At 40.6% G+C, this 16,035-nt stretch overlaps 1 long non-coding RNA gene across 1 annotated transcript in view; it reads right to left on the bottom strand.

Moving 5' to 3' along the window:
* Window positions 1–10,760, bottom strand: part of LOC112864805 (uncharacterized) — a 54,324-nt gene extending 43,564 nt beyond the window's left edge. Inside the window, exon 1 of the long non-coding RNA XR_015245931.1 lies at window positions 10,589–10,760. This is a non-coding gene — a long non-coding RNA (uncharacterized LOC112864805). The remainder of the gene's footprint in view (window positions 1–10,588) is intronic.
* Window positions 10,761–16,035: the final 5,275 nt, after the last annotated feature.

Here is a 16,035-nt window from a genome sequence, read left to right as displayed (position 1 = left end):
ATGATTTTGATTTTCTTGTAAATCATTAGGGGGTCACACAGTTCCACATATTTCCTGATCATCCTTCTAGAGAATATTTAAACTTGACACATCAAAACTTTGATGAACCCAACCATTATTACAGTATTTAACTCGTCTTTAATTCTCAGGCCTTTGACATCTTTTTCAGAAAATCAAAGGAAGCTTTTCTTCACACTTTTTGTAATCCTCTTACTTTGTATGTGATATTAAGACTTGAGGCTCTCCTCAAAGTTATCTTGAACGAATTTACCAAAAAAATAATAATAAATCATGAGTTACCAACTTGCCTCTTTCAATGACAAAATATAATTCAAACTGTATCACTCTATCAATTCCAGTTTTTCTAAGTACCCTTCAGAGAAAATTCAAAAGTCTAGGAATGAGGGAGTTAGAACAGGAAACACATTCCCCTTGGCGCTTATTCTTGCAACATTGAACTGTGCCCGGAGTATCCACTTCAATCTGAGGAATTTTGCATTCCTGATAAACAGGGGGAAATTTTTCTGAAAGGGTTCATGAAAGCAGAGATCTTTCTCGCTCCAGACTCTGATCAACTTAAAACACCTTGGCTCAAATCCCTTTCTGATAAATACCAAGATCTTACCATGTGATCAAGAAGTTTGCTGATACAGTATTCAAGAAGGAGGAGGAAGAGGAGGAGGAGGAGGAGGAGAAGGAGAAGGAGAAGGAGAAGGAGAAGGAGAAGGAGAAGGAGAAGGAGAAGGAGAAGAAGAAATGCCCACTGAGACATCCCTAAGTGAATCTTTAGATATCCTCAGTGAAACTTTCTGGAAAGTTACCGAGGGGTCTGTTGGGCAACATTAGGTGTGGTAATTATTCTTCATTCTTTTGATTTTATCCCCCCAAAATGAGGGATGAACAATTTTTGCCCTACTCACTAAATTTGAAAACTGAATTTTTGCCCTAACCACTAAAGCCATGGCCACAGAAAAATGCATCCTACTAATTTAGCAGGGGAGAGGTCAGGGTGACAATGGTAAGCAGAGAAGGAATATTGTTTGTTTATCACATTAAAATATTCCAAGTGATTTGTCTATGTATTTGAGAGTAAATGGATTGGAGCTCCTAAAAACTACTAAGAGAAACTGAAGAATGAAGCATTGATTACTCTGAAGAGATCTAAACATTTTTGGAGCATATTTAGGGACTGCCACTTCTGAATGTGATTGAATAACTGATACCAGATTTGTCCCCCTGCTATAAGAGATTAGGAAACTGAATATATAAGCAAGTGTTTTGGGACCTTGGAAAACAGACACAGCACAATATGGTGAGTTCTGACAACAGGGGAAGAAATGAGGTACATCCTAGGATCAACATGGCTTTCTAGCTAGAGGCAGCCACTCTTGAGACTACCACAGAATGAGGTGGAACCCTAGCAGAGCACAGCCATCTCACTGAATTTAGAAAATGGAGATCAGAGCTCAAGAAGGCCAAGAGAGCTGAAACATGAGGGGCAGAGTGCCAGAGAAAGAGCTCTGGAAATATATCTGAAAGTTACCTTGGGTCCTCTGTTGAATATCCAGCTACACATGGATAAGATGATACTCTAAGAGGCCAACTTTCTGGGCTCTGTGAACCAGAAGTTGACTTGTAACCAGACAGAATGGAGAGATCTTGCTGAACGCCCTGAATATTTACTAGAGACTCCTGAAGGAGCAGTGCTTTCAGAGTAGAATTAAATCAGCCCAAAAGGAAAACATGATTTCGACTCACTCTAAGAAAGCTTCAAAACACGCCTCACAAGGATCAAGCTGAGCTGCAAGTCACTTAGCTCTCTGCCCAAGATTCAATCCTAAAGGAAGGCTAGTAAATCCAGACGTTCAACAGTATCACATTTACAATATCCAGCATCCTAACAAAATTATTTAAAATGAAAAGCAGCAGGAAATTATGACCCATCACCAAAAGAAAAATAAGCCAGTACAAACAGGTGCACAATGACAGAGATAATGGAGTTAGCAGACTCCAGCTAATACAGATATGCACAACAATTTTAAGGAAAATATGAACATAATGCAGATAGAAATGGAACACACACACAAAGGAAAAGTTGGCTCATTGAAAAAAAATCAATAAAACTGACAAATCTTCAGCAAGACTTAAAAAAGAGAGAAAGAGAAGATATAAATCACCAACATCAGGAAGGGCAAAAAAGGATATCACTACAGACACTGAATACATCAGAAGGGTAATAAGACGAATGAATAAATAAACTGTAGTATAGCCATACCATGGAACATTGCTCAGCAATAAAAAGTAACAACACAACAACACATTTCAAGACACAACAATGTGGATGAATCTCAAAACCTTTATACTCAAAGAAGCCACACACAGGGGCACCTGGGTGGCTCAGTCAGTTAAGCATCTGACTCTTGATTTCGGCTCAGGTCATGATCTCATGGTTCCTAGATTTGAGCCTCATGACAGGCTCCACACTGACAGTGTGGAACCTGCTTTGGATTCTCTCTCTCCCTCCCTCTTTCTCTGCCCCTTTCCCCACTTGCTCTCTCTCAAAATAAATAAATAAACTTAAAAAAAATCTTAAAAAAAAAAGAAGGCACACGCAAAGGAATCCATACTGGATAATTCTATTGAGATAAAGTTGTAGATTAGGCAAAACTGATCTATAGTGACAGAAGATCGGTAATTGCTTGAAGTGGGGGGTACAGGTGAGGATTGACCACAAAGAGACCGAGGGAAATTCGGAGTGACAGGAATATACCTTTATCGGGATCATGGTGGTGTTGGTTACACAGGAGAACACAACTGTCAAGACTCCAACTGGAAGATATTGTCGTTTGTAAATTTTACCTCAATAAGGTTCATGAAAAATAAAACCCAAAACATTCAACAAATATACACACTTACTAACACATTGTTGTTGCGAGGCCAATTAAATTGTGGAATATTCATATGTCAGAGCAACTAAAAATTAATTTTAAGAGTATGATGTAGCTGATTCTTCAATATGCCATCTTATTTTTTGTGTAGAAAATAACAGCATGAATTCAGAATCGCTTAAATGTGACCTGGTTTATAAAGTTCATATTGCAGAAAGGAAGGAGGGGTGCTCACCAGCCAGAGGCTGGGGATTACCAGTTCTTTAATTCATGAAAATTACAGGTTTGCTCTCATTCAAGAGTTCAAATTAAGACCCTTCCAAGAACTTTTGTGTGTGTGGGCAAGGGGGGAGAAAGCTCTTCCCCGAGTCAGGTAGCAAGGGGGGATCTCATGATTCTCAGCAGTGGTGGGAGGAGGGCAGACTAAGAGTCTCAAGAAAGGAAGCTTCAGGAAGGCTGTTTTAAAGGGGGGATCAATAACACCCACTACAGCGAGCTCAGAGTATTTGTCCATAAAACGGGTAGATCTCTAAAAGAGGCACCCTGTTTGACAAGGGGTGTAAGACATTAACAATGGCTTTGCTGAGACTTTACCTTTCCTGGTAACTACAGGCATGTAGCACTATCTTATTATGGAGGGGCCAATTACCTCCTTTCTTGGTGGGTCTGAGGCCATCAACCCACACATTATGGTCAAAAACATTTTCAGTAACCACTTTTTTTTTTCTGGCAGAGAAAAGGCAGAAAAGAAACGTTACAAAAAAGAAACATTACAAAAGAAACATTACAAAAAGAAAACATTACAAACCGTTAAACCTGGTTGCCTTTCAATGCCAAAAATATGGATATATTTTCACTAACTTTCTATATTTCCAAATATTGTTTTGTAAGTATGACTTTTGCAGTGGAAAAAAATAGTAAACATGTCATTATGGTCTGCATTTATTGGTAATGAAGAAAATTCAGGGACAACAAATTGTTCTGTTCTCCTCTTCAGGCTTCTATAAATTTCTGGTACTTTTGCAAGAAAATTGCTGCATATTCTAGTCTTTTCTATTAATAAACAAAATGTGCCTTTCTATACCACAAACAATTTTACCCCTGTTGGTTCTTTTTTTCCACTGCATGTGTCCAATACGTCAATGTTCCCTCCTACACACCGCAAGCCACAGACCACGCGTGGCCACCCGGGGCAAGCAGGAGTCTCCTCTCATTTTGTTCATCTAGGGAAGGAATTCATTCTACTTCATCTCAGACTAGTTCGGTAGTTCATATGTTCAAAGTGTTAGCAGATGAGGTGTTTTTACTCTGAAAGAAATACCAAGTCTCCTAAATAAATTTAGGAAATACAATGAAAGAATTGCATACCACTACAGAAATGCCTCCCCTTTGCAGCGTAGGGTTGTTCTTTGAAACTGGTGACAATGGTTTAAAATGGTACTTGATTATCACCCAAAGGCACTGAACACAGAATGCAAAATTTGCAGCCCTTTGCTGGCAAGAAAGGTTTTTCTACATCTCTTTCCATCTTCTTAAAGATCAGCGAGCTTAAACAAACGCCAATAGGCTCTCATGCCAGAATTCAAACGGATGTGCTCAGCAGTGGACGTTAGGTGTGGGGTGTGAGTATAGTTTTGCCCTTCCCTTCCCAACAGATGATCGTTGAAATTTCGTCAAATGTATACCTGGCTTATGGATTTAGGCCATCGTGTGAGTGGTCATGAGCCAGCTCCGTGGTTGTCACAACCATCTAATTTCTTTAAAATAACTCTCAAAAACATCTTGTACACTTTTTTTTTGGCAAGCCCGCCACTTAGTTCTTAGCTCAGAGAAGATAAAGCAGTTGTTTGGGAACCTGGAATTAGGCAATCCCTCTGACCTGGGTAATTTTTCTCATGTTAGTGCTGCTGGTGCCATACCGCCGAGAGCCGGAATTCAGACACCACTCCACTCTTCCCTCAACTGCATTCAAAGAAGACCCTACGAGGGGGTTATGGGAGGGGGTGTCTTTTTAATGTGCATTTTATGTTACCTCTGACTCTGTGCCGAATGACAAGTCGAGCACATTTATAGTAGGTCCTAAAATCAAACGGAAAGCAGAGCAAACGGGTGATCAGAAAGGAGAAGGAAGCGGGTATTTATTGAATGCCTACGGTGAACCAAACATTTGACAAGCATTGTGCTCTCGCAGTTCGTGGTCAGCCCTCAAACCAGCAGCAGCAGCAGCAGCACCTGGGAGCCTGTTAGAAATTCAAAATTTCAGGCGCCATCCAGGCTTGCATTTTAAAAGATCCCAAGCGTCACTTTATATCATTCCATCCCCACCAAAATTGTGGATAAATACGGTATGACCTCTATTTCATATTAGGAGAGTAAGGATCAAAAAAGGTTAAGAAATTTACATAAAAGGCAGGAAATAGCAATGAGGAAAGCTGGATTTGGGCCCATTTTGAAATTTCTCATATTTCCACTCTACCAGGCAAAGTCCTAAACCAGCCTTAAGCTGTAAGACTGGGGTTTTGATCCAGGCTCCACCATTAATATCTTTCTGGGCTCATATACACCAGTTAATCTATCTGGATGTCACTTTTCTGTCCCACTTATTTCATGGAATTGCTACAAAACAAATGAAATGAATATATGTGAAAACACTGCAAAGCATATAGTGCTGGCCAAAATTAACCTGCTAATGGAATCGTACTCTTTCTCAGAGACTTTTTCTCACTCAGTTTTTGCCAAGGAAGAAAGACCAAGAACAAAACACTGGAGGCCAAGTATCTCCACATCACATACTGAGGGATCAGACTGCCTAGGTGGTTTTGAAGCTGGCTAGGTCAGCCCTCATCCATTACCCAACCTCAAGGTTATACAAGGTTTGAAAAGAAGAGAAGAGAGGTTTTCTCTAAAAAGCGTTTTTATTGGAGAATGGGGCGAGGTAAGATCATTTCTCCTGCATTTCCATCCTACAGAAAGAGGCTCTAAGAAGCCCACACAGAGAGCTTGCTATTTGTCCTCTAAAAAAAGACAACTTCATCTGGAAGGAGAGATCTACCATAAACCTTCCTTTCCCCTGCAGGCTTGCCAGACTAAAGCAATACTGTGTTTTGGTATTGCCATGCTAGCTATTAAACTGGGCGGATATTTCAATTTTCAAATTTCCAGATATTTCAAATTTCAAGAAATTTCACGATATTTCAAATTTCAATTGCATATCTTGAGGCTAAAAGTGACTAGTGTATTTTTTATCATTTAAAAGTGTCTGAAATGTTTTCAGGAACCTGGTCAAGATTTCAACCCAAAGGAAAGGAAAAACCAATCCACAGATTTGGTTTAAAAGAGTCGTGTGAAAAAAAAATAGTATCCTTTGCTGTTTGCATCCAATGGGGAATGCTTTTCCAACACCCTAGTTTCTGTGATTAGCACCCTAAAACCAACACAAGATCAATAGAAATAGTGTTTCCAAAGCAAAAATCTAGTTTTACAGATAAAAGTCATGGGAGAGAGATGCGACAAGCGAGTAGGCTTTCCCAAACTACCTTCTTATCCTAAAGTCAAAACCCTAAAGGACGTCCTAGTCTATACCCTTATAGCTGCTCATTACACAGTGTAGGTAAAGCTTCCCACCATGTGGGCAGGGGGGCTGGGGAGGGGGGTGAGGCTGACTCCATGTTTCTGTAGGAAACCACAGAGGTTTAGAAAAAGAAGAAATGATTCTACCCAAAGTGAAATACAAGCTCTGCATATGGGATAGGATGGTAGGAGAAATACAGCCTGGTCACCCTTCCCAGGCATGGCTATTGAGAATCGAGGTCCCAGTCAAACTAGTTAAGGCAGGGAAAGCCGAGAGCAGAAGTTTAGGCAGGCCCAGAAAGCTGAATATAGGAGCTAGGTCACAGGTAGTTGGTCTGAGACAAAATCACACATAGAAAGCTGAGAAACCAAAAGATCAATATATGTGTTGAGAAAAAGAAACAAAAAAGATCCAAATTGACCAACATGTTTGATTACGATGTGTGTCAAGATGACTTCAAACTCACACCTCCATCCCGAATGTTTAGAGGCAGGTCAACATCCACAGACATAATCTTTCTCTCTCTATCCTATAACCCCACCCCCCCCCCACCCACCCCTTCCTCTCTCCTGACCATCCAAATGTCCAAGAGTGGACTTTTCAAAATAGTCGTATCATTGCCCTCCATATAAAGATCTTTCACTTCCTTCCACAGCCTTCAGGTAAAGTCAAAGTCCCTTAGGTGGTGCCTGAGGTCTCTCATGATCTGGCTCCTGCTTACTTTCCAACACATCTCTCACTGACTCCCATCCCACAACCCACAATCCAACCAGCTGGAACCTCTCAGTTTCCAAACACATCCTACCTTTGGGTCTTACCACATCCCACGCGGCAGAGTTTTCCAAACTTGCTGATTGATAAGAATCACCTGCAAAGCTTGTTAAAATGCAGATTTCCAGGTCCTCCTCCAGACCTACAAATTCAGAATTTCCAAGGAAAGGATCTGGAAATGTGTGTGTTTGACAAAACCTTCCAGGTGAAACTTATCATCTAGGAACTCAAGGGAAAGGTCTGTGAGGGCAAGGACTCTGCCTTTTTCGTAGTGTCACATCCAGAAGTCAGCGTAACCACCATTCCCTTTGCCCACAATGCTTGCCCTCCACTCTACGTTTGACCTGGCTAACTCCTGCACCAGTGCAATTCCTGTAATATAAGAAGCAATTGATACATAATGAATAGACAAGAAAAATAATAATAATAAAATGAGTGAGTGCATCAAATGAGCAGGAAATCTGCAGAGTAGACGGGAGTTCACAAATGGTAGGCAAAAACAAATGTCCCCATACTAGGACAGTATCTAGAAGGCCTGAGCATAGGGATTCTGATTTCAGAAGGAATAAATCCAGGCCCGGAGGCCTTGGCTAACAGATAAGTATCTAGTCACTAAAGGGACTAAGATCACAATGCAGGGATCTTATCAATAATAATGGGGAAGAGCAGAGAAATTTGTTCACTTAGAGAGGTAACTGAAAACAGAGACTCAGCCATACTGGGACTTAGTAACAAGATGGGAACCCAATAACTGGGGAAATTATTGCTAAAATTTGAGTGGTAGCAGCCATAAGACGTTCTTAATAATGAATTACTAAGGGCCCCTTAGAAGACACAATGGGACATAGCAGTATGTACAAGAAGGCATTGCAACCCAGCTCTGAAGGTAGGAAGAAGATACAGGGTCCGAGAGCCTCCCTCCAGGTGCAAAAGAGATTATTAAACTTACTGAGGATTTTCTGCCTCCTTATCAACTAAGACAGTACTTGTCTAGGGTTGTAAGTTATAAAAGGAAATAGCAGAGTTGATTTAATTATACTTGGGAGTATGTGAGGACAGAGAGATTTTAAAAATGTCCAGAAAAATTTGAAAGCTGGACAAATAGGGAAACGAAAGAGAAATGGAGAAAACCTCAGACTGTGCTCTTCTGACACCAGACCCACCTGGTGAAGCTGAGAATGTTTATTAGTTTTCCACAGCTACATTTATTTATGTAATAAAAACTCATCCATAAAGTCTTCAATGGTGGCAAGAAGAAAGCCAGGTGTATTTGAGGTTTTGTGAAGCTCTCAATCTCCCCTTTGTCCTTCGCAGATGGGAGGAAAGAGGCTCGAAGACTCAGAAAGAGAGAAAACCACTTTGCCATTCATGTTGAAACCATGTGTACTTGAGCAGAAATGTAACCCATGTGATCCTGATCCATTTACACCATAATCATCAAAATATTGTTTTCCAGGAGCAATTTAGTGTCCACAAAGATTTTTTGAATCTTTTCAGAAACATTTTTAATCCATTTTCCCCCTAAAAACAGGAAGTTGCCTTTGCCAACTGTCAACTGACTCAATCATGAATAAAACGTCCAGATTCCCTTCAAATTTTCAAGGCTGTGAATTCTAGCAGATTTTCATTAGGTCCCATCAGGCTTCCTAAGCTCACAAAGAAAAGACAGCGCTTGCCCAGGTGGGCGAGCTGATTTTCCACAGGTGTTACCAGACGCTGAGCTCACCCAGCAGGTAGGATTCCTGTCCATCCTACACGGCCCCTGTGTTCTTTACTTTTCCATGGTGATCTTGTGTCTTCTTCCTCCCTGCCTTTATTCTTTTCCTTTCCACACTGAACTATATTCAATGCTTAGTTTATGTCAGGCTCTGTTGTACCCAATATTGTTATCAATGACTAGGATGAGAACAGCTCAGCCCCTTAGAAAGTATGTGAGAACATCAAGATCAGAGGACAAGCTAATCAACTAGGTGATAGGGATGCCTGGTTCAAATAAAATAACAAGTTATAAAGAAAAATGAAAGTACTGTCTTTAGGTATAAAATATCTACACATAGGTTAAGTGCACAACAAAGAGTGAATTTAAGGAGTCAGAGGCTAAGAGGAACCTCAGCAAACTAAAATGGTTTCCAGTGGAGAGAAATCTAGATGAGAAAGAATCCAAGTAACTTGATAGTATAGCAATTGGGACCATTTAGCCTGAAGATGAAAAGACTTTGGGAGTGTAAGACCACTCTTTGAATAAATTAGAAGACCGATAAACAACCACCAACACATTTGAAAGTCAGATTCACGCAGAAATCAACGCACTAGATGATTCTCAACATGCCTCTGGATCTAAGATTCTGTGTTTCTCCTCACCAAGGCCCAGGCAGCTCTTCACCTTCAGAGTCCCTCAGAGTTCAGAAATTTATAAATACCAGCGACTGGTTTGGAAAGCTCCAATATAAAGTTTTCAACTTCAAAAACGTCACTGGCTTTTTACCTTGCTTTTTGTCTTCTCGGGCTCTTCTAAAAAGAGATGCCCTTCCTTGGAGGAATTACCTTCCCTAAGATTCAAAGACAAAAACAAACCCATGCGTGAACTTGAAGTATCTCATCAACCTGTAATCAGCTCCCTTTCGCATAGGCACATTCTCTGAGTCTTTCTTAAAATGTCTAAGATCCAATCCCTCCTCCCTTTTCAGGATTTTCAGTTATTGAATTGAGAAGCAAGCAATGGCAAATATATCCGATAATGGAAGAAAATAACAGTCATGATTTCTTATGACATTTAAGAAAATGGGAAAAAGGATAAACTCTGTGTAACTATTCTAAAGGTGTTGGGTGTTTGGCCACTTCCTCCCCCACCGCACCTCCCACATAACCATTAACAGTTGTGATGGCAAGAGCTCCAGAACCCAAGACTGGCATTTGACTGACAAGCTAAAAGAGACTGGTGGTGAGCATTCACTGTGCGCGCCATCCAAAATATTCCATTTGGGAAAACTAAGACAAGCAAATCAATTAACTTTACAAGAGGAAAGGAAAAAAAGTCCATTTCTCTCTACATTTACCACTGTGAGAATTGAGAAGACTCCACTTCCAAGAAAACTATTAATTTTTACAATGTCAGCATGCTTTTTTACAAACTGCATTTTTATGATACCATACTCAGTGTTGGAAACATTTTATACTCAAGGGGAAAGTCTAAGCTTTTGCAAAGTGGAGGAACAGTATCGCATTGAAACCATCTGATCTATTTTTAAAAACACTGTATTTAAGCCTACAGAACTACATCTTTCAAAGTCTTTTATATAGTCTTTTGTAAGACGTCTCATAAGCATTGTAATCCTGGTCTGTCTCTCTTTTGTCTTACCTCCTGCCATACTTTGCATGTTCCAGAAATATACGCTGTCCGTGAAGTCAGACTGCTGGGTGTCACATGCACAGTGCACATATCAACAGAGATTCCTCATGCCCCAGCATGAATTAATCTGCTCTCTCTTGGCAAGAGACGAACAGCCAACACGATTAAAGGGATGAGAAAGAGTTACTGCAAGGAAAGGTTAAAGGAACTGGAGGTGTTTACCTACAGAAGAGAGTGACTTGAGCATAGCTCTTTAGTCCACTGAGATTTCTTCTGCAAACACTATAAATAATCAAATAAATAAACGATTATACTCCATGTCTATAGAGAAACAAAAGGAAGCATGTTTAAGTCATATCCAGAGCGCTTGCCATTGGCCAAAAAAGGTCTTTGCAAGATTTGAGTGATAAAGCATTGAAAGGATCTCCTCTGGCGGGTTATGGAGGCTGTCTCCCTGTGAAGCTTTCATAAAAGAAGAGTTGTCCCTTTGTCTTGGTTGGTACAAACAAAGAACATCTGTAGCTAAATTGCAGAAATGGGGCCCTGTGGCCCAATGACACCAGAGAGAGAAGAATCTATCCTGTTATAAATGCCTGTGGGAAAGTATTCCCAGAGCTTGCCTTGGTAATCAATTCTAGTACTTAGCAACTTTCCCTGGCAGAGAATGCCTCTTCATAGGATCAAAATCCACAAGTTAAGTTCGGGTATTTCTCCATGGCAGTGAGGACACACAACACAGCCTTGAGCGGTCCTTGATTTCCTCGCTGATGAAGTACCTGCTTGCACCCTGGAATCATGGTATTCTATCTGGGCTACTCTCTAATGTGCCCATCCTAGGGCCATGAATAGAAGAGCTCTTCAAAGAGCACCTACACAATTATACTGGCAGTGGACAAAAGAGGCACATGTTCCCCTTGGTGATCTCAGAAGGCACCTGCAGCAAATTCAACTGAACTCAGTAAGTACATTTTTCATGACTATCTTTGCCCAGCTCTAAGCTAACTGCTGGGAAGGAACACAATAAAAGTATGTCACAGTATCTGCCTCAAGTCACTACAATATTTTAGGTAAAAATGAAGCATATTCCTACGAAAGAAAGGGAGTGGGACAGCTTTTGTTAAATGATGAGGTGACAGAGTGAATAAGTGATAAAGAAACCAGATGTGACAGAAGCATCTGTGGGCTAGAATGGCTGGGCAAGCCTTCCTGTGGTGATGCGACAAATGTTGGAAAGCTGAGTACATGCCTTAGCTAATCTTCCATCTATATGCTTCCCAGGTTGACTTACACTCTTTTCTCTCTGTGGAGCACACTAACCGATGCCCACAAACAGCCAATCCCTCTTGCTTTGTAGGGACTTGTCTTGTGAACATCTTATACCAGCTGAATTGGTTTTTGCACAGTTCTTTCAGTGTTTTAGTATTAGTGTTTTTACATAGAGATCCAACTGGAAAGCATGGTTTATATAAAGAAGGACACATGACCTCTAATCCCTGGACTCATACTCAGAAAAAATAAATTAGCCACGGCCATACTTTTTTTTTTAAGGCGTTCAAGATGTGTTCACTTACATATTTTTAAGATACAAGAAAATGTTAACGCTAAAATATATGTACTATCATTTCTAATGATTCTTTATTTTAAATGACTTAATTAATCAGTCAACTACTTACCCCATAGCATTGGACATCAAGGCTTTACCTGTCAAAACTCATATAAGAATCACTGGAACAGAAGGAAAAAGAAATGGATTCTAGCTTTTACCCTCCACTGGAACTCGGCAAGTCCATTCCTTTCCTGGCCCCAGTTTTCAGTTCTATGAAAGAACTGGGGTAAAGTAGGTCTCTCTATGGCCCCTTCCATTCTCGGCATTCTAAGAATCGATGACACCAGCTTTCATGAGCTCGCTGCGCATTATAAGCCCATAATAAAAACCCGTTAACTAACAATCATTTGTACTTTTTACTGTCCCAACATAGCACATCTTTAAATGTTCCAGGGCTCCAGCACCCTTGGAGCTGCATGTGACTTGACTGCTTTTTCTCAGCAGGAAATATGGTATCTTAATTTTGATCTGCATTGGGTTTGAAACACAACGGAAAGCAAGGTGTGTGAGAAAAAGACACTTCCTACAAGTGGAAAATTATGAGAAAGGGTTATTAGGGAGCATTAACTTCTGGGGAAAACCAAATCCTTGATGCTTTCGGCCTATGCCTCGAGAGGAGACATGAGAAATACAGTAAATTCCCATTACATAGAGACAAGACGTGTCTTTCCCAACAAAGAAGCACTACAACCTGGGAGGAAAGAAAAGGACCTGAAAATACAAAAATAAAATAAGAAAGCTACTAAATGCAATCTGATGTCCTGGGTTGGATCCTGAAATAAATTGGGCATCAGTGGAAAAGCTGGTGAAAGCTGCATAAATTCTCTAAACTAATTATTGGTAATGTGCCAATGGTTAATTTCTTAGTTTTAAGAAATGTATGATGTTACACAAGAGGAAGTTGAGTGTAGGACAGACAGGAGTTCTCTGGACTATCTTTCCAATTTTTCCAGAAATCTAAAATTATTCCAAAATTAAAAAGTTTATACAAAAAAAGAAATGAGGGGGCACAAAAGACAACAGAGACCTACAGAGTCTCTACGGAGAAGAAGAGTTTCATGGTGAGAGAGAGAGAGACAAAGAAGTAAAGACACAGAAAGGGAGACACAAAAAGGGAAAGACAGAAAGAAACAGGGAAGTAACGAATTCATGATGAAGAAGTATAGCTCAATCTTAGTTTTTGTTTATCCCTTTTGTGGTCTCGTTATTCTGCACCTTTAGTGTTCGTTAGCGTTAGTCTACAGCGAGTGGGGCATGAGCATTTAACAGTTTTTTGCCAAAATGCTGCACTGTAATAAAGGCAGCTCCTTCCCTACCCACTTACTGCTGACTCAAATACTACCAGGATGGGAAGAGATATCTGCAATTTGTACTTTGTCGGCACAAAAACAGGATTCAGTAATCAAGGGGTAACCCATGATGTTGCTTTTGCCCAAACTCTCAACAAGGAAAGTTATTTTTCCAGCAAAACTGGAAATCTCCTTGGGTCACTCCCACTCCCCAGCTCTGATACTGAGTTTCTCTGAAAAGTGCCTTTTCTTTTTTTTTTTTTTTTTGCTATAAGCCTTTTAACGTTATGTTTGGAGATCACCACCCGGCAGCCCAGGGGAGAGAATGTTCAGCCCATTCTACTGACAAGGACCAGAACCATTAACTGTAGCTTTTTGCTATCCTTTTATTGGAATAAATCCTTTCCTGATTACATTTAGGCCCAAAGGACATTCCTAAGAGTGATCAAAGCCAAATTTGGGGCACAAAATATTTACCAAAGCTTTCACAGTGGCATGGCCATCCACCCAGGAAGGCAGTGACCAAGTAACTCACATGCAGGAAAATTATAGGACATTTATTTTCCATTGAAGAGGAAAGAAATATTCACAGATGATGCTTCTATGGGTCTTTTGCAGACAGGGAATAACAAACATTCATGGGCTCTCCAGTTACCTTCTCCCTTTATATCTGGGTCTCCTTCCATCAAGGGCCGGTACAGCCAAAGTGATAGGAGTACCAAAAAAAAAAGGAAAAGCTCATCTCAGAAAATACAATCTTAATGGTCTCCAGAGGAAATATGGCTTCTTGAGGAATGATTGATCATCTTTAGGCTCCAGAATTTAATGCTCAGTCACATCAGGTATTCTGTAATATTGGTTTAATTAAATCAAAAAACTCAAGTAAAGAGAAATTTAGTGCTAGAGTTTATCATCTCATCCAATTCTTTCATTATTTGACCACTTAGCCATAAAAATACAATGAGAAGGATGACTGCTTTACCAGTCACCGCGGCTAACAGGGGCAGGATGCTCCTCTCACGGCCATTACCACCTAGAAATGAATAGTGGCCACGGACTGCAGAGCCTGGAAAAAAGAGCAGGGGACTGGACAGACAGACTGGTGCATGGTGAGGACCCGAAGCAGACGTGTCAGTGATTCCCCGGGGTAAGCCGGCCCTGGGCAGGAAAGGTACACAATACCACCCTCTTGGAAAACCTTGAGTGAGCCACAGCCAGCAAGACGGTTTTGTATTCTAAAATATTGATTTAATGTCACTTAGCTCTCAGACCGTTCACTTCAAAGGGACGGTGAAAGCCTATGCGGTTCAAACTCCAAACTGAAACACGAATAAAGACTTTTACAACTCTTAACGGTGGCACATGAGTTGCAAAACAACCGGTCTGTTGCTGGGCTCTACGTCTCTTTGATTTAACAGTTTCTTCAGTGGAAATGAAAATGTGATTAATGACACGGAATGATCGTATGTTACCAGGCCCCAGAGAGTCATGAGAGGAGAAGAGGAACAAAAGGGAGAGAGAACAAGAAAAACCTGCCTTTCCTCCACGCTCTCAGAACTCTGCTCTTCCCTGGGGAAGCTGCCTGTGACTGTAAAGGAGCCTTCTGTGACAGCAGCCATACGGGAGGTGAACACACCTCCTTCAGGAAACTCGAGAGGGACAGTTTAATGAATTACTGACCTCCTAAGAGCATCTGGAGGCCCAGCTACTTTGCTGGAGTTGAGGGGGCAATCGGTGGGCTTACTCCCATCCCTAAGGGAAAAATAAAATTAAGGGGTGATCACTCAGCCACAGAGAGTAGAGGAAAGTACTCTATCGCCAGTGTGAGTAGAATCCAAGCATTATAGGCTGGAAGCAGATCTGGAAATACAATATACTCTATTCTTTGTTCGACTCAAAGGCATTCGAAAGCAAAACTAATGTGTTCCTCAAGTTTCACGCCTCTGAGAAAATAGCCCTCTATATTAGGAACATTGTTGTACCAAAAAAAAAAAAAAAAAAAAAAAAAAACCAAAAAACGAAAACAAAAGCAAAGACAAAAAAACGCCCTTGAGATCCATGCCCGGTAAGTAGCGCCACCTTATAATGAGGTACTGTTGGCCCTTCGGTTCCTAATCTTTCTTTAACGGTGTCCAAGATCAGCCTGTCTCAGACTGGATCCCATTCAATATTAAGACCTTATAGTGAGGTTTTGGCAGGCATTTAAAAGTCAAAGGAAAAAGCAACCAGCCGCCTCTAGTAACATTTTATTATTTTCATCATATATACTGAGGAAGCAATTTTTTTGACCACTTTAGGATAGGCAGCCACTTAAACCACTATGTTCAACTAGAAAGGCTGAAGTCATTATTAAACCCCACCTCACAATCTAGAGAGAAAAGTTGCTTCTCCTATCAAATATTAGGAAATGTTTAGCATAATTCAGGGGTCAGCCGTCTATGACCCGGGATCCTCCCCACTGCCTATTTTTTTAAAAAAGTTTTATTGGAAAACAGGAGTGCCCATTCATTGACTTCATTCACAATACAATGGCAAAACTGAGTAGTGATCACAGAAACCAT

Source organism: Puma concolor, chromosome E4, assembly GCF_028749965.1.
Source record: "Puma concolor isolate L17-30 chromosome E4, mPumCon1.1.hap2, whole genome shotgun sequence".
Lineage (NCBI taxonomy): Eukaryota > Metazoa > Chordata > Mammalia > Carnivora > Felidae > Puma > Puma concolor.
Note: the sequence above shows the minus strand (reverse complement) of the source record. Positions and strands in the feature narration are given on the sequence as shown.